Source organism: Rhamphochromis longiceps, linkage group LG3, assembly GCF_057381845.1.
Source record: "Rhamphochromis longiceps isolate RC_006_pf linkage group LG3, R_longiceps_female_GT1.1, whole genome shotgun sequence".
Classification (NCBI taxonomy): Eukaryota; Metazoa; Chordata; class Actinopteri; order Cichliformes; family Cichlidae; genus Rhamphochromis; species Rhamphochromis longiceps.
Window position 1 is genome coordinate 65,902,040 of NC_140559.1, and position 22,101 is coordinate 65,924,140.

The following is a 22,101-nucleotide window of genomic DNA, read 5'->3' on the forward strand; positions in this document are numbered from 1 at the left end:
CTGTGGCTGCTGGCTGAGGCCACTTACACCACACCAGGGCCCTTTTGCTGCTGGCTGAGGCCACTTACACCACACCAGTGCCTGTGGCTTCTGGCTGAGGCGACTTACACCACACCAGGGCCTGTGGCTGCTGGCTGAGGCCACTTACACCACACCAAGGCCTGTGGCTCTTGCTCAGGCCACTCACATCACACCAGGCCCTGCGCTTCTGGCCGAGGCCATCTTCACCAAACCAGGCCCTGTGCTGCTTGCTGTGGCCATGTACAACACACCAGGCCCTGTGCTGGTTCCTGAGGCCATCTTCAACAATCCAGGGCCTGTGCTGTTGGATAAATGCCAAACTGAGCCTTTGGGTTAGGGTATTATGCAAACATGCAGGTATGGTTATAGGATTGTCTTCGTAACTTCAGGTACTTGCCACCTAATCACTTGAATCCATAAATTGAGACATTGTGCTGGAGCCAGCAGCTTACGGCCATACCACCCTGAGCACGCCCGACCTCGTCTGATCTCGGAAGCTAAGCAGGGCTGGGCTTGGTTAGTACTTGGATGGGAGACTGCCTGGGAATACCTGGTGCTGTAAGCCTTTCATTTTCATGTCATTGAACCGCTTTTGATCCAGAGAAGGGGTGTATTAAAAGACCAAAAGCAGCTGCCCATTAATGAGGGCACATTAACGACACTGCTTTTGGCTCTTTTCCAATGTCTTGTGCTGCTAGCTGATGCAACCTACACCACACAAGGGCCTGAGTGACCGGCTGGGGCCACTTACACCACATCAGGGCCTGTGGCTCTGGCTGAGGCCACTTACACCACACCAGGGCCTGTGGCTGCTGGCTGAGGCCACTTACACCACACCAGGGCCTGTGGCTGCTGGCTGAGGCCACCTACACCACACCAGGGCATTAGTTGCTATTGAGGCCAATTACACCACACCAGGGTCTGTGGCTCTTGCTCAGGCCACTTACACCACACCAGGGCCTGTGGCTCTTGCTCAGGCCACTTACACCACACCAGGGCCTGTGGCACTGGCTGAGGCCACTTACACCACACCAGGGCCTGTGGCTGCTGGCTGAGGCCACTTACACCACACCAGGGCCTGTGGCTGCTGGCTGAGGCCACCTACACCACACCAGGGCCTGTGGCTGCTGGCTGAGGCCACTTACACCACACCAGGGCCCTTTTGCTGCTGGCTGAGGCCACTTACACCACACCAGTGCCTGTGGCTTCTGGCTGAGGCGACTTACGCCACACCAGGGCCTGTGGCTGCTGGCTGAGGCCACTTACACCACACCAAGGCCTGTGGCTCTTGCTCAGGCCACTCACATCACACCAGGCCCTGCGCTTCTGGCCGAGGCCATCTTCACCAAACCAGGCCCTGTGCTGCTTGCTGTGGCCACTTACACCACACCAGGGCCTGTGGCTGCTGGCTGAGGCCACCTACACCACACCAGGGCCTGTGGCTGCTGGCTGAGGCGACTTAAACCACACCAGGGCCCTTTTGCTGCTGGCTGAGGCCACTTACACCACACCAGTGCCTGTGGCTGCTGGCTGAGGCCACTTACACCACACCAGGGCCTGTGGCTGCTGGCTGAGGCCAATTACACCACACCAGGGTCTGTGGCTCTTGCTCAGGCCACTTACACCACACCAGGGCCTGTGGCTGCTGGCTGAGGCCACTTACACCACAGCAAGGCCTGTTGCTCTTGCTCAGGCCACTCACATCACACCAGGCCCTGCGCTTCTGGCCGAGGCCATCTTCACCAAACCAGGCCCTGTGCTGCTTGCTGTGGCCACTTACACCACACCAGGGCCTGTGGCTGCTGGCTGAGGCCACCTACACCACACCAGGGCCTGTGGCTGCTGGCTGAGGCGACTTAAACCACACCAGGGCCCTTTTGCTGCTGGCTGAGGCCACTTACACCACACCAGTGCCTGTGGCTTCTGGCTGAGGCCACTTACACCACACCAGGGCCTGTGGCTGCTGGCTGAGGCCAATTACACCACACCAGGGTCTGTGGCTCTTGCTCAGGCCACTTACACCACACCAGGGCCTGTGGCTGCTGGCTGAGGCCACTTACACCACACCAAGGCCTGTTGCTCTTGCTCAGGCCACTCACATCACACCAGGCCCTGCGCTTCTGGCCGAGGCCATCTTCACCAAACCAGGCCCTGTGCTGCTTGCTGTGGCCATGTACAACACACCAGGCCCTGTGCTGGTCCCTGAGGCCATCTTCAACAATCCAGGGCCTGTGCTGTTGGATAAATGCCAAACTGAGCCTTTGGGTTAGGGTATTATGCAAACATGCAGGTATGGTTATAGGATTGTCTTCGTAACTTCAGGTACTTGCCACCTAATCACTTGAATCCATAAATTGAGACATTGTGCTGGAGCCAGCAGCTTACGGCCATACCACCCTGAGCACGCCCGACCTCGTCTGATCTCGGAAGCTAAGCAGGGCTGGGCTTGGTTAGTACTTGGATGGGAGACTGCCTGGGAATACCTGGTGCTGTAAGCCTTTCATTTTCATGTCATTGAACCGCTTTTGATCCAGAGAAGGGGTGTATTAAAAGACCAAAAGCAGCTGCCCATTAATGAGGGCACATTAACGACACTGCTTTTGGCTCTTTTCCAATGTCTTGTGCTGCTAGCTGATGCAACCTACACCACACAAGGGCCTGAGTGACCGGCTGGGGCCACTTACACCACATCAGGGCCTGTGGCTCTGGCTGAGGCCACTTACACCACACCAGGGCCTGTGGCTGCTGGCTGAGGCCACTTACACCACACCAGGGCCTGTGGCTGCTGGCTGAGGCCACCTACACCACACCAGGGCCTGTGGCTGCTGGCTGAGGCCAATTACACCACACCAGGGCCTGTGGCACTGGCTGAGGCCACTTACACCACACCAGGGCCTGTGGCTCTTGCTCAGGCCACTTACACCACACCAGGGCCTGTGGCACTGGCTGAGGCCACTTACACCACACCAGGGCCTGTGGCTGCTGGCTGAGGCCACCTACACCACACCAGGGCCTGTGGCTGCTGGCTGAGGCGACTTACACCACACCAGGGCCCTTTTGCTGCTGGCTGAGGCCACTTACACCACACCAGTGCCTGTGGCTTCTGGCTGAGGCCACTTACACCACACCAGGGCCTGTGGCTGCTGGCTGAGGCCAATTACACCACACCAGGGTCTGTGGCTCTTGCTCAGGCCACTTACACCACACCAGGGCCTGTGGCACTGGCTGAGGCCACTTACACCACACCAGGGCCTGTGGCTGCTGGCTGAGGCCACTTACACCACACCAGGGCCTGTGGCTGCTGGCTGAGGCCACTTACACCACACCAGGGCCTGTGGCTGCTGGCTGAGGCCACCTACACCACACCAGGGCCTGTGGCTGCTGGCTGAGGCCACTTACACCACACCAGGGCCCTTTTGCTGCTGGCTGAGGCCACTTACACCACACCAGTGCCTGTGGCTGCTGGCTGAGGCGACTTACACCACACCAGGGCCTGTGGCTGCTGGCTGAGGCCACTTACACCACACCAAGGCCTGTTGCTCTTGCTCAGGCCACTCACTTCACACCAGGCCCTGCGCTTCTGGCCGAGGCCATCTTCACCAAACCAGGTCCTGTGCTGGTTCCTGAGGCCATCTTCAACAATCCAGGGCCTGTGCTGTTGGATAAATGCCAAACTGAGCCTTTGGGTTAGGGTATTATGCAAACATGCAGGTATGGTTATAGGATTGTCTTCGTAACTTCAGGTACTTGCCACCTAATCACTTGAATCCATAAATTGAGACATTGTGCTGGGGCCAGCAGCTTACGGCCATACCACCCTGAGCACGCCCGACCTCGTCTGATCTCGGAAGCTAAGCAGGGCTTGGCTTGGTTAGTACTTGGATGGGAGACTGCCTGGGAATACCTGGTGCTGTAAGCCTTTCATTTTCATGTCATTGAACCGCTTTTGATCCAGAGAAGGGGTGTATTAAAAGACCAAAAGCAGCTGCCCATTAATGAGGGCACATTAACGACACTGCTTTTGGCTCTTTTCCAATGTCTTGTGCTGCTAGCTGATGCAACCTACACCACACAAGGGCCTGAGTGACCGGCTGGGGCCACTTACACCACATCAGGGCCTGTGGCTCTGGCTGAGGCCACTTACACCACACCAGGGCCTGTGGCTGCTGGCTGAGGCAACTTACACCACACCAGGGCCTGTGGCTGCTGGCTGAGGCCACCTACACCACACCAGGGCATTAGTTGCTATTGAGGCCAATTACACCACACCAGGGTCTGTGGCTCTTGCTCAGGCCACTTACACCACACCAGGGCCTGTGGCTCTTGCTCAGGCCACTTACACCACACCAGGGCCTGTGGCACTGGCTGAGGCCACTTACACCACACCAGGGCCCTTTTGCTGCTGGCTGAGGCCACTTACACCACACCAGTGCCTGTGGCTTCTGGCTGAGGCGACTTACACCACACCAGGGCCTGTGGCTGCTGGCTGAGGCCACTTACACCACACCAAGGCCTGTTGCTCTTGCTCAGGCCACTCACATCACACCAGGCCCTGCGCTTCTGGCCGAGGCCATCTTCACCAAACCAGGCCCTGTGCTGCTTGCTGTGGCCATGTACAACACACCAGGCCTTGTGCTGGTTCCTGAGGCCATCTTCAACAATCCAGGGCCTGTGCTGTTGGATAAATGCCAAACTGAGCCTTTGGGTTAGGGTATTATGCAAACATGCAGGTATGGTTATAGGATTGTCTTCGTAACTTCAGGTACTTGCCACCTAATCACTTGAATCCATAAATTGAGACATTGTGCTGGAGCCAGCAGCTTACGGCCATACCACCCTGAGCACGCCCGACCTCGTCTGATCTCGGAAGCTAAGCAGGGCTGGGCTTGGTTAGTACTTGGATGGGAGACTGCCTGGGAATACCTGGTGCTGTAAGCCTTTCATTTTCATGTCATTGAACCGCTTTTGATCCAGAGAAGGGGTGTATTAAAAGACCAAAAGCAGCTGCCCATTAATGAGGGCACATTAACGACACTGCTTTTGGCTCTTTTCCAATGTCTTGTGCTGCTAGCTGATGCAACCTACACCACACAAGGGCCTGAGTGACCGGCTGGGGCCACTTACACCACATCAGGGCCTGTGGCTCTGGCTGAGGCCACTTACACCACACCAGGGCCTGTGGCTGCTGGCTGAGGCCACTTACACCACACCAGGGCCTGTGGCTGCTGGCTGAGGCCACCTACACCACACCAGGGCATTAGTTGCTATTGAGGCCAATTACACCACACCAGGGTCTGTGGCTCTTGCTCAGGCCACTTACACCACACCAGGGCCTGTGGCTCTTGCTCAGGCCACTTACACCACACCAGGGCCTGTGGCACTGGCTGAGGCCACTTACACCACACCAGGGCCTGTGGCTGCTGGCTGAGGCCACTTACACCACACCAGGGCCTGTGGCTGCTGGCTGAGGCCACCTACACCACACCAGGGCCTGTGGCTGCTGGCTGAGGCCACTTACACCACACCAGGGCCCTTTTGCTGCTGGCTGAGGCCACTTACACCACACCAGTGCCTGTGGCTTCTGGCTGAGGCGACTTACACCACACCAGGGCCTGTGGCTGCTGGCTGAGGCCACTTACACCACACCAAGGCCTGTGGCTCTTGCTCAGGCCACTCACATCACACCAGGCCCTGCGCTTCTGGCCGAGGCCATCTTCACCAAACCAGGCCCTGTGCTGCTTGCTGTGGCCACTTACACCACACCAGGGCCTGTGGCTGCTGGCTGAGGCCACCTACACCACACCAGGGCCTGTGGCTGCTGGCTGAGGCGACTTAAACCACACCAGGGCCCTTTTGCTGCTGGCTGAGGCCACTTACACCACACCAGTGCCTGTGGCTTCTGGCTGAGGCGACTTACACCACACCAGGGCCTGTGGCTGCTGGCTGAGGCCAATTACACCACACCAGGGTCTGTGGCTCTTGCTCAGGCCACTTACACCACACCAGGGCCTGTGGCTGCTGGCTGAGGCCACTTACACCACACCAAGGCCTGTTGCTCTTGCTCAGGCCACTCACATCACACCAGGCCCTGCGCTTCTGGCCGAGGCCATCTTCACCAAACCAGGCCCTGTGCTGCTTGCTGTGGCCATGTACAACACACCAGGCCCTGTGCTGGTCCCTGAGGCCATCTTCAACAATCCAGGGCCTGTGCTGTTGGATAAATGCCAAACTGAGCCTTTGGGTTAGGGTATTATGCAAACATGCAGGTATGGTTATAGGATTGTCTTCGTAACTTCAGGTACTTGCCACCTAATCACTTGAATCCATAAATTGAGACATTGTGCTGGAGCCAGTAGCTTACGGCCATACCACCCTGAGCACGCCCGACCTCGTCTGATCTCGGAAGCTAAGCAGGGCTGGGCTTGGTTAGTACTTGGATGGGAGACTACCTGGGAATACCTGGTGCTGTAAGCCTTTCATTTTCATGTCATTGAACCGCTTTTGATCCAGAGAAGGGGTGTATTAAAAGACCAAAAGCAGCTGCCCATTAATGAGGGCACATTAACGACACTGCTTTTGGCTCTTTTCCAATGTCTTGTGCTGCTAGCTGATGCAACCTACACCACACAAGGGCCTGAGTGACCGGCTGGGGCCACTTACACCACATCAGGGCCTGTGGCTCTGGCTGAGGCCACTTACACCACACCAGGGCCTGTGGCTGCTGGCTGAGGCCACTTACACCACACCAGGGCCTGTGGCTGCTGGCTGAGGCCAATTACACCACACCAGGGCCTGTGGCACTGGCTGAGGCCACTTACACCACACCAGGGCCTGTGGCTCTTGCTCAGGCCACTTACACCACACCAGGGCCTGTGGCACTGGCTGAGGCCACTTACACCACACCAGGGCCTGTGGCTGCTGGCTGAGGCCACCTACACCACACCAGGGCCTGTGGCTGCTGGCTGAGGCGACTTACACCACACCAGGGCCCTTTTGCTGCTGGCTGAGGCCACTTACACCACACCAGTGCCTGTGGCTTCTGGCTGAGGCCACTTACACCACACCAGGGCCTGTGGCTGCTGGCTGAGGCCAATTACACCACACCAGGGTCTGTGGCTCTTGCTCAGGCCACTTACACCACACCAGGGCCTGTGGCACTGGCTGAGGCCACTTACACCACACCAGGGCCTGTGGCTGCTGGCTGAGGCCACTTACACCACACCAGGGCCTGTGGCTGCTGGCTGAGGCCACTTACACCACACCAGGGCCTGTGGCTGCTGGCTGAGGCCACTTACACCACACCAGGGCCTGTGGCTGCTGGCTGAGGCCACTTACACCACACCAGGGCCCTTTTGCTGCTGGCTGAGGCCACTTACACCACACCAGTGCCTGTGGCTGCTGGCTGAGGCGACTTACACCACACCAGGGCCTGTGGCTGCTGGCTGAGGCCACTTACACCACACCAAGGCCTGTTGCTCTTGCTCAGGCCACTCACTTCACACCAGGCCCTGCGCTTCTGGCCGAGGCCATCTTCACCAAACCAGGTCCTGTGCTGGTTTCTGAGGCCATCTTCAACAATCCAGGGCCTGTGCTGTTGGATAAATGCCAAACTGAGCGTTTGGGTTAGGGTATTATGCAAACATGCAGGTATGGTTATAGGATTGTCTTCGTAACTTCAGGTACTTGCCACCTAATCACTTGAATCCATAAATTGAGACATTGTGCTGGGGCCAGCAGCTTACGGCCATACCACCCTGAGCACGCCCGACCTCGTCTGATCTCGGAAGCTAAGCAGGGCTGGGCTTGGTTAGTACTTGGATGGGAGACTGCCTGTGAATACCTGGTGCTGTAAGCCTTTCATTTTCATGTCATTGAACCGCTTTTGATCCAGAGAAGGGGTGTATTAAAAGACCAAAAGCAGCTGCCCATTAATGAGGGCACATTAACGACACTGCTTTTGGCTCTTTTCCAATGTCTTGTGCTGCTAGCTGATGCCACCTACACCACACCAGGGCCTGAGTGACCGGCTGGGGCCACTTACACCACATCAGGGCCTGTGGCTCTGGCTGAGGCCACTTACACCACACCAGGGCCTGTGGCTGCTGGCTGAGGCCAGTTACACCACAACAGAGCCTGTGGCTGCTGGCTGAAGCCACTTACACCACACCAGGGCCTTAGTTGCTATTGAGGCCACTTACACCACACCAGGGCCTGTGGCTGCTGGCTGAGGCCACCTACACCACACCAGGGCCTGTGGCTGCTGGCTGAGGCCACTTACACCACACCAGGGCCCTTTTGCTGCTGGCTGAGGCCACTTACACCACACCAGTGCCTGTGTCTTCTAGCTGAGGCAACTTACACCACACCAGGGCCTGTGGCTGCTGGCTGAGGCCACTTACACCACACCAGGGCCCTTTTGCTGCTGGCTGAGGCCACTTACACCACACCAGTGCCTGTGGCTTCTGGCTGAGGCGACTTACACCACACCAGGGTCTGTGGCTCTTGCTCAGGCCACTTACACCACACCAGGGCCTGTGGCACTGGCTGAGGCCACTTACACCACACCAGGGCCTGTGGCTGCTGGCTGAGGCCACTTACACCACACCAGTGCCTGTGGCTGCTGGCTGAGGCCACTTACACCACACCAGGGCCTGTGGCTGCTGGCTGAGGCCACTTACACCACACCAGGGCCCTTTTGCTGCTGGCTGAGGCCACTTACACCACACCAGTGCCTGTGGCTTCTGGCTGAGGCGACTTACACCACACCAGGGCCTGTGGCTGCTGGCTGAGGCCACTTACACCACACCAAGGCCTGTTGCTCTTGCTCAGGCCACTCACATCACACCAGGCCCTGCGCTTCTGGCCGAGGCCATCTTCACCAAACCAGGCCCTGTGCTGCTTGCTGTGGCCATGTACAACACACCAGGCCCTGTGCTGGTCCCTGAGGCCATCTTCAACAATCCAGGGCCTGTGCTGTTGGATAAATGCCAAACTGAGCCTTTGGGTTAGGGTATTATGCAAACATGCAGGTATGGTTATAGGATTGTCTTCGTAACTTCAGGTACTTGCCACCTAATCACTTGAATCCATAAATTGAGACATTGTGCTGGAGCCAGCAGCTTACGGCCATACCACCCTGAGCACGCCCGACCTCGTCTGATCTCGGAAGCTAAGCAGGGCTGGGCTTGGTTAGTACTTGGATGGGAGACTACCTGGGAATACCTGGTGCTGTAAGCCTTTCATTTTCATGTCATTGAACCGCTTTTGATCCAGAGAAGGGGTGTATTAAAAGACCAAAAGCAGCTGCCCATTAATGAGGGCACATTAACGACACTGCTTTTGGCTCTTTTCCAATGTCTTGTGCTGCTAGCTGATGCAACCTACACCACACAAGGGCCTGAGTGACCGGCTGGGGCCACTTACACCACATCAGGGCCTGTGGCTCTGGCTGAGGCCACTTACACCACACCAGGGCCTGTGGCTCTGGCTGAGGCCACTTACACCACACCAGGGCCTGTGGCTCTTGCTCAGGCCACTTACACCACACCAGGGCCTGTGGCACTGGCTGAGGCCACTTACACCACACCAGGGCCTGTGGCTGCTGGCTGAGGCCACTTACACCACACCAGGGCCTGTGGCTGCTGGCTGAGGCCACTTACACCACACCAGGGCCTGTGGCTGCTGGCTGAGGCCACCTACACCACACCAGGGCCTGTGGCTGCTGGCTGAGGCCACTTACACCACACCAGGGCCCTTTTGCTGCTGGCTGAGGCCACTTACACCACACCAGTGCCTGTGGCTTCTGGCTGAGGCGACTTACACCACACCAGGGCCTGTGGCTGCTGGCTGAGGCCACTTACACCACACCAAGGCCTGTGGCTCTTGCTCAGGCCACTCACATCACACCAGGCCCTGCGCTTCTGGCCGAGGCCATCTTCACCAAACCAGGCCCTGTGCTGCTTGCTGTGGCCACTTACACCACACCAGGGCCTGTGGCTGCTGGCTGAGGCCACCTACACCACACCAGGGCCTGTGGCTGCTGGCTGAGGCGACTTAAACCACACCAGGGCCCTTTTGCTGCTGGCTGAGGCCACTTACACCACACCAGTGCCTGTGGCTGCTGGCTGAGGCCACTTACACCACACCAGGGCCTGTGGCTGCTGGCTGAGGCCAATTACACCACACCAGGGTCTGTGGCTCTTGCTCAGGCCACTTACACCACACCAGGGCCTGTGGCTGCTGGCTGAGGCCACTTACACCACAGCAAGGCCTGTTGCTCTTGCTCAGGCCACTCACATCACACCAGGCCCTGCGCTTCTGGCCGAGGCCATCTTCACCAAACCAGGCCCTGTGCTGCTTGCTGTGGCCACTTACACCACACCAGGGCCTGTGGCTGCTGGCTGAGGCCACCTACACCACACCAGGGCCTGTGGCTGCTGGCTGAGGCGACTTAAACCACACCAGGGCCCTTTTGCTGCTGGCTGAGGCCACTTACACCACACCAGTGCCTGTGGCTTCTGGCTGAGGCCACTTACACCACACCAGGGCCTGTGGCTGCTGGCTGAGGCCAATTACACCACACCAGGGTCTGTGGCTCTTGCTCAGGCCACTTACACCACACCAGGGCCTGTGGCTGCTGGCTGAGGCCACTTACACCACACCAAGGCCTGTTGCTCTTGCTCAGGCCACTCACATCACACCAGGCCCTGCGCTTCTGGCCGAGGCCATCTTCACCAAACCAGGCCCTGTGCTGCTTGCTGTGGCCATGTACAACACACCAGGCCCTGTGCTGGTCCCTGAGGCCATCTTCAACAATCCAGGGCCTGTGCTGTTGGATAAATGCCAAACTGAGCCTTTGGGTTAGGGTATTATGCAAACATGCAGGTATGGTTATAGGATTGTCTTCGTAACTTCAGGTACTTGCCACCTAATCACTTGAATCCATAAATTGAGACATTGTGCTGGAGCCAGCAGCTTACGGCCATACCACCCTGAGCACGCCCGACCTCGTCTGATCTCGGAAGCTAAGCAGGGCTGGGCTTGGTTAGTACTTGGATGGGAGACTGCCTGGGAATACCTGGTGCTGTAAGCCTTTCATTTTCATGTCATTGAACCGCTTTTGATCCAGAGAAGGGGTGTATTAAAAGACCAAAAGCAGCTGCCCATTAATGAGGGCACATTAACGACACTGCTTTTGGCTCTTTTCCAATGTCTTGTGCTGCTAGCTGATGCAACCTACACCACACAAGGGCCTGAGTGACCGGCTGGGGCCACTTACACCACATCAGGGCCTGTGGCTCTGGCTGAGGCCACTTACACCACACCAGGGCCTGTGGCTGCTGGCTGAGGCCACTTACACCACACCAGGGCCTGTGGCTGCTGGCTGAGGCCACCTACACCACACCAGGGCCTGTGGCTGCTGGCTGAGGCCAATTACACCACACCAGGGCCTGTGGCACTGGCTGAGGCCACTTACACCACACCAGGGCCTGTGGCTCTTGCTCAGGCCACTTACACCACACCAGGGCCTGTGGCACTGGCTGAGGCCACTTACACCACACCAGGGCCTGTGGCTGCTGGCTGAGGCCACCTACACCACACCAGGGCCTGTGGCTGCTGGCTGAGGCGACTTACACCACACCAGGGCCCTTTTGCTGCTGGCTGAGGCCACTTACACCACACCAGTGCCTGTGGCTTCTGGCTGAGGCCACTTACACCACACCAGGGCCTGTGGCTGCTGGCTGAGGCCAATTACACCACACCAGGGTCTGTGGCTCTTGCTCAGGCCACTTACACCACACCAGGGCCTGTGGCACTGGCTGAGGCCACTTACACCACACCAGGGCCTGTGGCTGCTGGCTGAGGCCACTTACACCACACCAGGGCCTGTGGCTGCTGGCTGAGGCCACTTACACCACACCAGGGCCTGTGGCTGCTGGCTGAGGCCACCTACACCACACCAGGGCCTGTGGCTGCTGGCTGAGGCCACTTACACCACACCAGGGCCCTTTTGCTGCTGGCTGAGGCCACTTACACCACACCAGTGCCTGTGGCTGCTGGCTGAGGCGACTTACACCACACCAGGGCCTGTGGCTGCTGGCTGAGGCCACTTACACCACACCAAGGCCTGTTGCTCTTGCTCAGGCCACTCACTTCACACCAGGCCCTGCGCTTCTGGCCGAGGCCATCTTCACCAAACCAGGTCCTGTGCTGGTTCCTGAGGCCATCTTCAACAATCCAGGGCCTGTGCTGTTGGATAAATGCCAAACTGAGCCTTTGGGTTAGGGTATTATGCAAACATGCAGGTATGGTTATAGGATTGTCTTCGTAACTTCAGGTACTTGCCACCTAATCACTTGAATCCATAAATTGAGACATTGTGCTGGGGCCAGCAGCTTACGGCCATACCACCCTGAGCACGCCCGACCTCGTCTGATCTCGGAAGCTAAGCAGGGCTTGGCTTGGTTAGTACTTGGATGGGAGACTGCCTGGGAATACCTGGTGCTGTAAGCCTTTCATTTTCATGTCATTGAACCGCTTTTGATCCAGAGAAGGGGTGTATTAAAAGACCAAAAGCAGCTGCCCATTAATGAGGGCACATTAACGACACTGCTTTTGGCTCTTTTCCAATGTCTTGTGCTGCTAGCTGATGCAACCTACACCACACAAGGGCCTGAGTGACCGGCTGGGGCCACTTACACCACATCAGGGCCTGTGGCTCTGGCTGAGGCCACTTACACCACACCAGGGCCTGTGGCTGCTGGCTGAGGCAACTTACACCACACCAGGGCCTGTGGCTGCTGGCTGAGGCCACCTACACCACACCAGGGCATTAGTTGCTATTGAGGCCAATTACACCACACCAGGGTCTGTGGCTCTTGCTCAGGCCACTTACACCACACCAGGGCCTGTGGCTCTTGCTCAGGCCACTTACACCACACCAGGGCCTGTGGCACTGGCTGAGGCCACTTACACCACACCAGGGCCCTTTTGCTGCTGGCTGAGGCCACTTACACCACACCAGTGCCTGTGGCTTCTGGCTGAGGCGACTTACACCACACCAGGGCCTGTGGCTGCTGGCTGAGGCCACTTACACCACACCAAGGCCTGTTGCTCTTGCTCAGGCCACTCACATCACACCAGGCCCTGCGCTTCTGGCCGAGGCCATCTTCACCAAACCAGGCCCTGTGCTGCTTGCTGTGGCCATGTACAACACACCAGGCCTTGTGCTGGTTCCTGAGGCCATCTTCAACAATCCAGGGCCTGTGCTGTTGGATAAATGCCAAACTGAGCCTTTGGGTTAGGGTATTATGCAAACATGCAGGTATGGTTATAGGATTGTCTTCGTAACTTCAGGTACTTGCCACCTAATCACTTGAATCCATAAATTGAGACATTGTGCTGGAGCCAGCAGCTTACGGCCATACCACCCTGAGCACGCCCGACCTCGTCTGATCTCGGAAGCTAAGCAGGGCTGGGCTTGGTTAGTACTTGGATGGGAGACTGCCTGGGAATACCTGGTGCTGTAAGCCTTTCATTTTCATGTCATTGAACCGCTTTTGATCCAGAGAAGGGGTGTATTAAAAGACCAAAAGCAGCTGCCCATTAATGAGGGCACATTAACGACACTGCTTTTGGCTCTTTTCCAATGTCTTGTGCTGCTAGCTGATGCAACCTACACCACACAAGGGCCTGAGTGACCGGCTGGGGCCACTTACACCACATCAGGGCCTGTGGCTCTGGCTGAGGCCACTTACACCACACCAGGGCCTGTGGCTGCTGGCTGAGGCCACTTACACCACACCAGGGCCTGTGGCTGCTGGCTGAGGCCACCTACACCACACCAGGGCATTAGTTGCTATTGAGGCCAATTACACCACACCAGGGTCTGTGGCTCTTGCTCAGGCCACTTACACCACACCAGGGCCTGTGGCTCTTGCTCAGGCCACTTACACCACACCAGGGCCTGTGGCACTGGCTGAGGCCACTTACACCACACCAGGGCCTGTGGCTGCTGGCTGAGGCCACTTACACCACACCAGGGCCTGTGGCTGCTGGCTGAGGCCACCTACACCACACCAGGGCCTGTGGCTGCTGGCTGAGGCCACTTACACCACACCAGGGCCCTTTTGCTGCTGGCTGAGGCCACTTACACCACACCAGTGCCTGTGGCTTCTGGCTGAGGCGACTTACACCACACCAGGGCCTGTGGCTGCTGGCTGAGGCCACTTACACCACACCAAGGCCTGTGGCTCTTGCTCAGGCCACTCACATCACACCAGGCCCTGCGCTTCTGGCCGAGGCCATCTTCACCAAACCAGGCCCTGTGCTGCTTGCTGTGGCCACTTACACCACACCAGGGCCTGTGGCTGCTGGCTGAGGCCACCTACACCACACCAGGGCCTGTGGCTGCTGGCTGAGGCGACTTAAACCACACCAGGGCCCTTTTGCTGCTGGCTGAGGCCACTTACACCACACCAGTGCCTGTGGCTTCTGGCTGAGGCGACTTACACCACACCAGGGCCTGTGGCTGCTGGCTGAGGCCAATTACACCACACCAGGGTCTGTGGCTCTTGCTCAGGCCACTTACACCACACCAGGGCCTGTGGCTGCTGGCTGAGGCCACTTACACCACACCAAGGCCTGTTGCTCTTGCTCAGGCCACTCACATCACACCAGGCCCTGCGCTTCTGGCCGAGGCCATCTTCACCAAACCAGGCCCTGTGCTGCTTGCTGTGGCCATGTACAACACACCAGGCCCTGTGCTGGTCCCTGAGGCCATCTTCAACAATCCAGGGCCTGTGCTGTTGGATAAATGCCAAACTGAGCCTTTGGGTTAGGGTATTATGCAAACATGCAGGTATGGTTATAGGATTGTCTTCGTAACTTCAGGTACTTGCCACCTAATCACTTGAATCCATAAATTGAGACATTGTGCTGGAGCCAGTAGCTTACGGCCATACCACCCTGAGCACGCCCGACCTCGTCTGATCTCGGAAGCTAAGCAGGGCTGGGCTTGGTTAGTACTTGGATGGGAGACTACCTGGGAATACCTGGTGCTGTAAGCCTTTCATTTTCATGTCATTGAACCGCTTTTGATCCAGAGAAGGGGTGTATTAAAAGACCAAAAGCAGCTGCCCATTAATGAGGGCACATTAACGACACTGCTTTTGGCTCTTTTCCAATGTCTTGTGCTGCTAGCTGATGCAACCTACACCACACAAGGGCCTGAGTGACCGGCTGGGGCCACTTACACCACATCAGGGCCTGTGGCTCTGGCTGAGGCCACTTACACCACACCAGGGCCTGTGGCTGCTGGCTGAGGCCACTTACACCACACCAGGGCCTGTGGCTGCTGGCTGAGGCCAATTACACCACACCAGGGCCTGTGGCACTGGCTGAGGCCACTTACACCACACCAGGGCCTGTGGCTCTTGCTCAGGCCACTTACACCACACCAGGGCCTGTGGCACTGGCTGAGGCCACTTACACCACACCAGGGCCTGTGGCTGCTGGCTGAGGCCACCTACACCACACCAGGGCCTGTGGCTGCTGGCTGAGGCGACTTACACCACACCAGGGCCCTTTTGCTGCTGGCTGAGGCCACTTACACCACACCAGTGCCTGTGGCTTCTGGCTGAGGCCACTTACACCACACCAGGGCCTGTGGCTGCTGGCTGAGGCCAATTACACCACACCAGGGTCTGTGGCTCTTGCTCAGGCCACTTACACCACACCAGGGCCTGTGGCACTGGCTGAGGCCACTTACACCACACCAGGGCCTGTGGCTGCTGGCTGAGGCCACTTACACCACACCAGGGCCTGTGGCTGCTGGCTGAGGCCACTTACACCACACCAGGGCCTGTGGCTGCTGGCTGAGGCCACTTACACCACACCAGGGCCTGTGGCTGCTGGCTGAGGCCACTTACACCACACCAGGGCCCTTTTGCTGCTGGCTGAGGCCACTTACACCACACCAGTGCCTGTGGCTGCTGGCTGAGGCGACTTACACCACACCAGGGCCTGTGGCTGCTGGCTGAGGCCACTTACACCACACCAAGGCCTGTTGCTCTTGCTCAGGCCACTCACTTCACACCAGGCCCTGCGCTTCTGGCCGAGGCCATCTTCACCAAACCAGGTCCTGTGCTGGTTTCTGAGGCCATCTTCAACAATCCAGGGCCTGTGCTGTTGGATAAATGCCAAACTGAGCGTTTGGGTTAGGGTATTATGCAAACATGCAGGTATGGTTATAGGATTGTCTTCGTAACTTCAGGTACTTGCCACCTAATCACTTGAATCCATAAATTGAGACATTGTGCTGGGGCCAGCAGCTTACGGCCATACCACCCTGAGCACGCCCGACCTCGTCTGATCTCGGAAGCTAAGCAGGGCTGGGCTTGGTTAGTACTTGGATGGGAGACTGCCTGTGAATACCTGTTGCTGTAAGCCTTTCATTTTCATGTCATTGAACCGCTTTTGATCCAGAGAAGGGGTGTATTAAAAGACCAAAAGCAGCTGCCCATTAATGAGGGCACATTAACGACACTGCTTTTGGCTCTTTTCCAATGTCTTGTGCTGCTAGCTGATGCCACCTACACCACACCAGGGCCTGAGTGACCGGCTGGGGCCACTTACACCACATCAGGGCCTGTGGCTCTGGCTGAGGCCACTTACACCACACCAGGGCCTGTGGCTGCTGGCTGAGGCCAGTTACACCACAACAGAGCCTGTGGCTGCTGGCTGAAGCCACTTACACCACACCAGGGCCTTAGTTGCTATTGAGGCCACTTACACCACACCAGGGCCTGTGGCTGCTGGCTGAGGCCACCTACACCACACCAGGGCCTGTGGCTGCTGGCTGAGGCCACTTACACCACACCAGGGCCCTTTTGCTGCTGGCTGAGGCCACTTACACCACACCAGTGCCTGTGTCTTCTAGCTGAGGCAACTTACACCACACCAGGGCCTGTGGCTGCTGGCTGAGGCCACTTACACCACACCAGGGCCCTTTTGCTGCTGGCTGAGGCCACTTACACCACACCAGTGCCTGTGGCTTCTGGCTGAGGCGACTTACACCACACCAGGGTCTGTGGCTCTTGCTCAGGCCACTTACACCACACCAGGGCCTGTGGCACTGGCTGAGGCCACTTACACCACACCAGGGCCTGTGGCTGCTGGCTGAGGCCACTTACACCACACCAGGGCCTGTGGCTGCTGGCTGAGGCCACTTACACCACACCAGGGCCTGTGGCTGCTGGCTGAGGCCACTTACACCACACCAGGGCCCTTTTGCTGCTGGCTGAGGCCACTTACACCACACCAGTGCCTGTGGCTTCTGGCTGAGGCGACTTACACCACACCAGGGCCTGTGGCTGCTGGCTGAGGCCACTTACACCACACCAAGGCCTGTTGCTCTTGCTCAGGCCACTCACATCACACCAGGCCCTGCGCTTCTGGCCGAGGCCATCTTCACCAAACCAGGCCCTGTGCTGCTTGCTGTGGCCATGTACAACACACCAGGCCCTGTGCTGGTCCCTGAGGCCATCTTCAACAATCCAGGGCCTGTGCTGTTGGATAAATGCCAAACTGAGCCTTTGGGTTAGGGTATTATGCAAACATGCAGGTATGGTTATAGGATTGTCTTCGTAACTTCAGGTACTTGCCACCTAATCACTTGAATCCATAAATTGAGACATTGTGCTGGAGCCAGCAGCTTACGGCCATACCACCCTGAGCACGCCCGACCTCGTCTGATCTCGGAAGCTAAGCAGGGCTGGGCTTGGTTAGTACTTGGATGGGAGACTACCTGGGAATACCTGGTGCTGTAAGCCTTTCATTTTCATGTCATTGAACCGCTTTTGATCCAGAGAAGGGGTGTATTAAAAGACCAAAAGCAGCTGCCCATTAATGAGGGCACATTAACGACACTGCTTTTGGCTCTTTTCCAATGTCTTGTGCTGCTAGCTGATGCAACCTACACCACACAAGGGCCTGAGTGACCGGCTGGGGCCACTTACACCACATCAGGGCCTGTGGCTCTGGCTGAGGCCACTTACACCACACCAGGGCCTGTGGCACTGGCTGAGGCCACTTACACCACACCAGGGCCTGTGGCTCTTGCTCAGGCCACTTACACCACACCAGGGCCTGTGGCACTGGCTGAGGCCACTTACACCACACCAGGGCCTGTGGCTGCTGGCTGAGGCCACTTACACCACACCAGGGCCTGTGGCTGCTGGCTGAGGCCACTTACACCACACCAGGGCCTGTGGCTGCTGGCTGAGGCCACCTACACCACACCAGGGCCTGTGGCTGCTGGCTGAGGCCACTTACACCACACCAGGGCCCTTTTGCTGCTGGCTGAGGCCACTTACACCACACCAGTGCCTGTGGCTTCTGGCTGAGGCGACTTACACCACACCAGGGCCTGTGGCTGCTGGCTGAGGCCACTTACACCACACCAAGGCCTGTTGCTCTTGCTCAGGCCACTCACATCACACCAGGCCCTGCGCTTCTGGCCGAGGCCATCTTCACCAAACCAGGACCTGTGCTGCTTGCTGTGGCCATGTACAACACACCAGGCCCTGTGCTGGTTCCTGAGGCCATCTTCAACAATCCAGGGCCTGTGCTGTTGGATAAATGCCAAACTGAGCCTTTGGGTTAGGGTATTATGCAAACATGCAGGTATGGTTATAGGATTGTCTTCGTAACTTCAGGTACTTGCCACCTAATCACTTGAATCCATAAATTGAGACATTGTGCTGGAGCCAGCAGCTTACGGCCATACCACCCTGAGCACGCCCGACCTCGTCTGATCTCGGAAGCTAAGCAGGGCTGGGCTTGGTTAGTACTTGGATGGGAGACTACCTGGGAATACCTGGTGCTGTAAGCCTTTCATTTTCATGTCATTGAACCGCTTTTGATCCAGAGAAGGGGTGTATTAAAAGACCAAAAGCAGCTGCCCATTAATGAGGGCACATTAACGACACTGCTTTTGGCTCTTTTCCAATGTCTTGTGCTGCTAGCTGATGCAACCTACACCACACAAGGGCCTGAGTGACCGGCTGGGGCCACTTACACCACATCAGGGCCTGTGGCTCTGGCTGAGGCCACTTACACCACACCAGGGCCTGTGGCTGCTGGCTGAGGCCACTTACACCACACCAGGGCCTGTGGCTGCTGGCTGAGGCCACCTACACCACACCAGGGCATTAGTTGCTATTGAGGCCAATTACACCACACCAGGGTCTGTGGCTCTTGCTCAGGCCACTTACACCACACCAGGGCCTGTGGCTCTTGCTCAGGCCACTTACACCACACCAGGGCCTGTGGCACTGGCTGAGGCCACTTACACCACACCAGGGCCTGTGGCTGCTGGCTGAGGCCACTTACACCACACCAGGGCCCTTTTGCTGCTGGCTGAGGCCACTTACACCACACCAGTGCCTGTGGCTTCTGGCTGAGGCGACTTACACCACACCAGGGCCTGTGGCTGCTGGCTGAGGCCACTTACACCACACCAAGGCCTGTGGCTCTTGCTCAGGCCACTCACATCACACCAGGCCCTGCGCTTCTGGCCGAGGCCATCTTCACCAAACCAGGCCCTGTGCTGCTTGCTGTGGCCACTTACACCACACCAGGGCCTGTGGCTGCTGGCTGAGGCCACCTACACCACACCAGGGCCTGTGGCTGCTGGCTGAGGCGACTTAAACCACACCAGGGCCCTTTTGCTGCTGGCTGAGGCCACTTACACCACACCAGTGCCTGTGGCTTCTGGCTGAGGCGACTTACACCACACCAGGGCCTGTGGCTGCTGGCTGAGGCCAATTACACCACACCAGGGTCTGTGGCTCTTGCTCAGGCCACTTACACCACACCAGGGCCTGTGGCTGCTGGCTGAGGCCACTTACACCACACCAAGGCCTGTTGCTCTTGCTCAGGCCACTCACATCACACCAGGCCCTGCGCTTCTGGCCGAGGCCATCTTCACCAAACCAGGCCCTGTGCTGCTTGCTGTGGCCATGTACAACACACCAGGCCCTGTGCTGGTCCCTGAGGCCATCTTCAACAATCCAGGGCCTGTGCTGTTGGATAAATGCCAAACTGAGCCTTTGGGTTAGGGTATTATGCAAACATGCAGGTATGGTTATAGGATTGTCTTCGTAACTTCAGGTACTTGCCACCTAATCACTTGAATCCATAAATTGAGACATTGTGCTGGAGCCAGCAGCTTACGGCCATACCACCCTGAGCACGCCCGACCTCGTCTGATCTCGGAAGCTAAGCAGGGCTGGGCTTGGTTAGTACTTGGATGGGAGACTGCCTGGGAATACCTGGTGCTGTAAGCCTTTCATTTTCATGTCATTGAACCGCTTTTGATCCAGAGAAGGGGTGTATTAAAAGACCAAAAGCAGCTGCCCATTAATGAGGGCACATTAACGACACTGCTTTTGGCTCTTTTCCAATGTCTTGTGCTGCTAGCTGATGCAACCTACACCACACAAGGGCCTGAGTGACCGGCTGGGGCCACTTACACCACATCAGGGCCTGTGGCTCTGGCTGAGGCCACTTACACCACACCAGGGCCTGTGGCTGCTGGCTGAGGCCACTTACACCACACCAGGGCCTGTGGCTGCTGGCTGAGGCCACCTACACCACACCAGGGCCTGTGGCTGCTGGCTGAGGCCAATTACACCACACCAGGGCCTGTGGCACTGGCTGAGGCCACTTACACCACACCAGGGCCTGTGGCTCTTGCTCAGGCCACTTACACCACACCAGGGCCTGTGGCACTGGCTGAGGCCACTTACACCACACCAGGGCCTGTGGCTGCTGGCTGAGGCCACCTACACCACACCAGGGCCTGTGGCTGCTGGCTGAGGCCACTTACACCACACCAGGGCCCTTTTGCTGCTGGCTGAGGCCACTTACACCACACCAGTGCCTGTGGCTTCTGGCTGAGGCCACTTACACCACACCAGGGCCTGTGGCTGCTGGCTGAGGCCAATTACACCACACCAGGGTCTGTGGCTCTTGCTCAGGCCACTTACACCACACCAGGGCCTGTGGCACTGGCTGAGGCCACTTACACCACACCAGGGCCTGTGGCTGCTGGCTGAGGCCACTTACACCACACCAGGGCCTGTGGCTGCTGGCTGAGGCCACTTACACCACACCAGGGCCTGTGGCTGCTGGCTGAGGCCACCTACACCACACCAGGGCCTGTGGCTGCTGGCTGAGGCCAATTACACCACACCAGGGCCCTTTTGCTGCTGGCTGAGGCCACTTACACCACACCAGTGCCTGTGGCTTCTGGCTGAGGCGACTTACACCACACCAGGGCCTGTGGCTGCTGGCTGAGGCCACTTACACCACACCAAGGCCTGTGGCTCTTGCTCAGGCCACTCACATCACACCAGGCCCTGCGCTTCTGGCCGAGGCCATCTTCACCAAACCAGGCCCTGTGCTGCTTGCTGTGGCCACTTACACCACACCAGGGCCTGTGGCTGCTGGCTGAGGCCACCTACACCACACCAGGGCCTGTGGCTGCTGGCTGAGGCGACTTAAACCACACCAGGGCCCTTTTGCTGCTGGCTGAGGCCACTTACACCACACCAGTGCCTGTGGCTTCTGGCTGAGGCGACTTACACCACACCAGGGCCTGTGGCTGCTGGCTGAGGCCAATTACACCACACCAGGGTCTGTGGCTCTTGCTCAGGCCACTTACACCACACCAGGGCCTGTGGCACTGGCTGAGGCCACTTACACCACACCAGGGCCTGTGGCTGCTGGCTGAGGCCACTTACACCACACCAGGGCCTGTGGCTGCTGGCTGAGGCCACCTACACCACACCAGGGCCTGTGGCTGCTGGCTGAGGCCACTTACACCACACCAGGGCCTTTTTGCTGCTGGCTGAGGCCACTTACACCACACCAGTGCCTGTGGCTTCTGGCTGAGGCAACTTACACCACACCAGGGCCTGTGGCTGCTGGCTGAGGCCACTTACACCACACCAAGGCCTGTTGCTCTTGCTCAGGCCACTCACATCACACCAGGCCCTGCGCTTCTGGCCGAGGCCA

General features: G+C 58.0%; 12 non-coding genes and 3 pseudogenes across 12 annotated transcripts; all 15 read left to right on the plus strand.

Annotated features, from left to right (window-relative positions):
• The first annotated feature begins 467 nt into the window (after nucleotides 1-467).
• On the plus strand, nucleotides 468-586 carry LOC146675921 (5S ribosomal RNA). The gene has a single exon (XR_014910996.1). It is a non-coding gene; the product is annotated as a 5S ribosomal RNA (ribosomal RNA).
• Nucleotides 587-2,400: 1,814 nt separating this feature from the next.
• LOC146675922 (5S ribosomal RNA) lies at nucleotides 2,401-2,519 on the plus strand. The gene has a single exon (XR_014910998.1). It is a non-coding gene; the product is annotated as a 5S ribosomal RNA (ribosomal RNA).
• A 1,302-nt stretch (nucleotides 2,520-3,821) lies between these two features.
• Nucleotides 3,822-3,940, plus strand: LOC146675923 (5S ribosomal RNA; annotated as a pseudogene).
• Nucleotides 3,941-4,840: 900 nt separating this feature from the next.
• Nucleotides 4,841-4,959, plus strand: LOC146675924 (5S ribosomal RNA). Its single transcript, XR_014910999.1, has one exon. It is a non-coding gene; the product is annotated as a 5S ribosomal RNA (ribosomal RNA).
• Nucleotides 4,960-6,376: 1,417 nt separating this feature from the next.
• Nucleotides 6,377-6,495, plus strand: LOC146675925 (5S ribosomal RNA). Its single transcript, XR_014911308.1, has one exon. It is a non-coding gene; the product is annotated as a 5S ribosomal RNA (ribosomal RNA).
• A 1,262-nt stretch (nucleotides 6,496-7,757) lies between these two features.
• Nucleotides 7,758-7,876, plus strand: LOC146675926 (5S ribosomal RNA). The gene has a single exon (XR_014910748.1). It is a non-coding gene; the product is annotated as a 5S ribosomal RNA (ribosomal RNA).
• A 1,263-nt stretch (nucleotides 7,877-9,139) lies between these two features.
• On the plus strand, nucleotides 9,140-9,258 carry LOC146675927 (5S ribosomal RNA). Its single transcript, XR_014911319.1, has one exon. It is a non-coding gene; the product is annotated as a 5S ribosomal RNA (ribosomal RNA).
• A 1,736-nt stretch (nucleotides 9,259-10,994) lies between these two features.
• Nucleotides 10,995-11,113, plus strand: LOC146675928 (5S ribosomal RNA). Its single transcript, XR_014911000.1, has one exon. It is a non-coding gene; the product is annotated as a 5S ribosomal RNA (ribosomal RNA).
• A 1,302-nt stretch (nucleotides 11,114-12,415) lies between these two features.
• Nucleotides 12,416-12,534, plus strand: LOC146675929 (5S ribosomal RNA; annotated as a pseudogene).
• Nucleotides 12,535-13,434: 900 nt separating this feature from the next.
• LOC146675930 (5S ribosomal RNA) lies at nucleotides 13,435-13,553 on the plus strand. Its single transcript, XR_014911001.1, has one exon. It is a non-coding gene; the product is annotated as a 5S ribosomal RNA (ribosomal RNA).
• Nucleotides 13,554-14,970: 1,417 nt separating this feature from the next.
• On the plus strand, nucleotides 14,971-15,089 carry LOC146675931 (5S ribosomal RNA). The gene has a single exon (XR_014911330.1). It is a non-coding gene; the product is annotated as a 5S ribosomal RNA (ribosomal RNA).
• Nucleotides 15,090-16,351: 1,262 nt separating this feature from the next.
• Nucleotides 16,352-16,470, plus strand: LOC146675932 (5S ribosomal RNA; annotated as a pseudogene).
• A 1,263-nt stretch (nucleotides 16,471-17,733) lies between these two features.
• Nucleotides 17,734-17,852, plus strand: LOC146675933 (5S ribosomal RNA). Its single transcript, XR_014911341.1, has one exon. It is a non-coding gene; the product is annotated as a 5S ribosomal RNA (ribosomal RNA).
• Nucleotides 17,853-18,794: 942 nt separating this feature from the next.
• LOC146675934 (5S ribosomal RNA) lies at nucleotides 18,795-18,913 on the plus strand. Its single transcript, XR_014910702.1, has one exon. It is a non-coding gene; the product is annotated as a 5S ribosomal RNA (ribosomal RNA).
• A 1,337-nt stretch (nucleotides 18,914-20,250) lies between these two features.
• LOC146675935 (5S ribosomal RNA) lies at nucleotides 20,251-20,369 on the plus strand. Its single transcript, XR_014911002.1, has one exon. It is a non-coding gene; the product is annotated as a 5S ribosomal RNA (ribosomal RNA).
• Nucleotides 20,370-22,101: the final 1,732 nt, after the last annotated feature.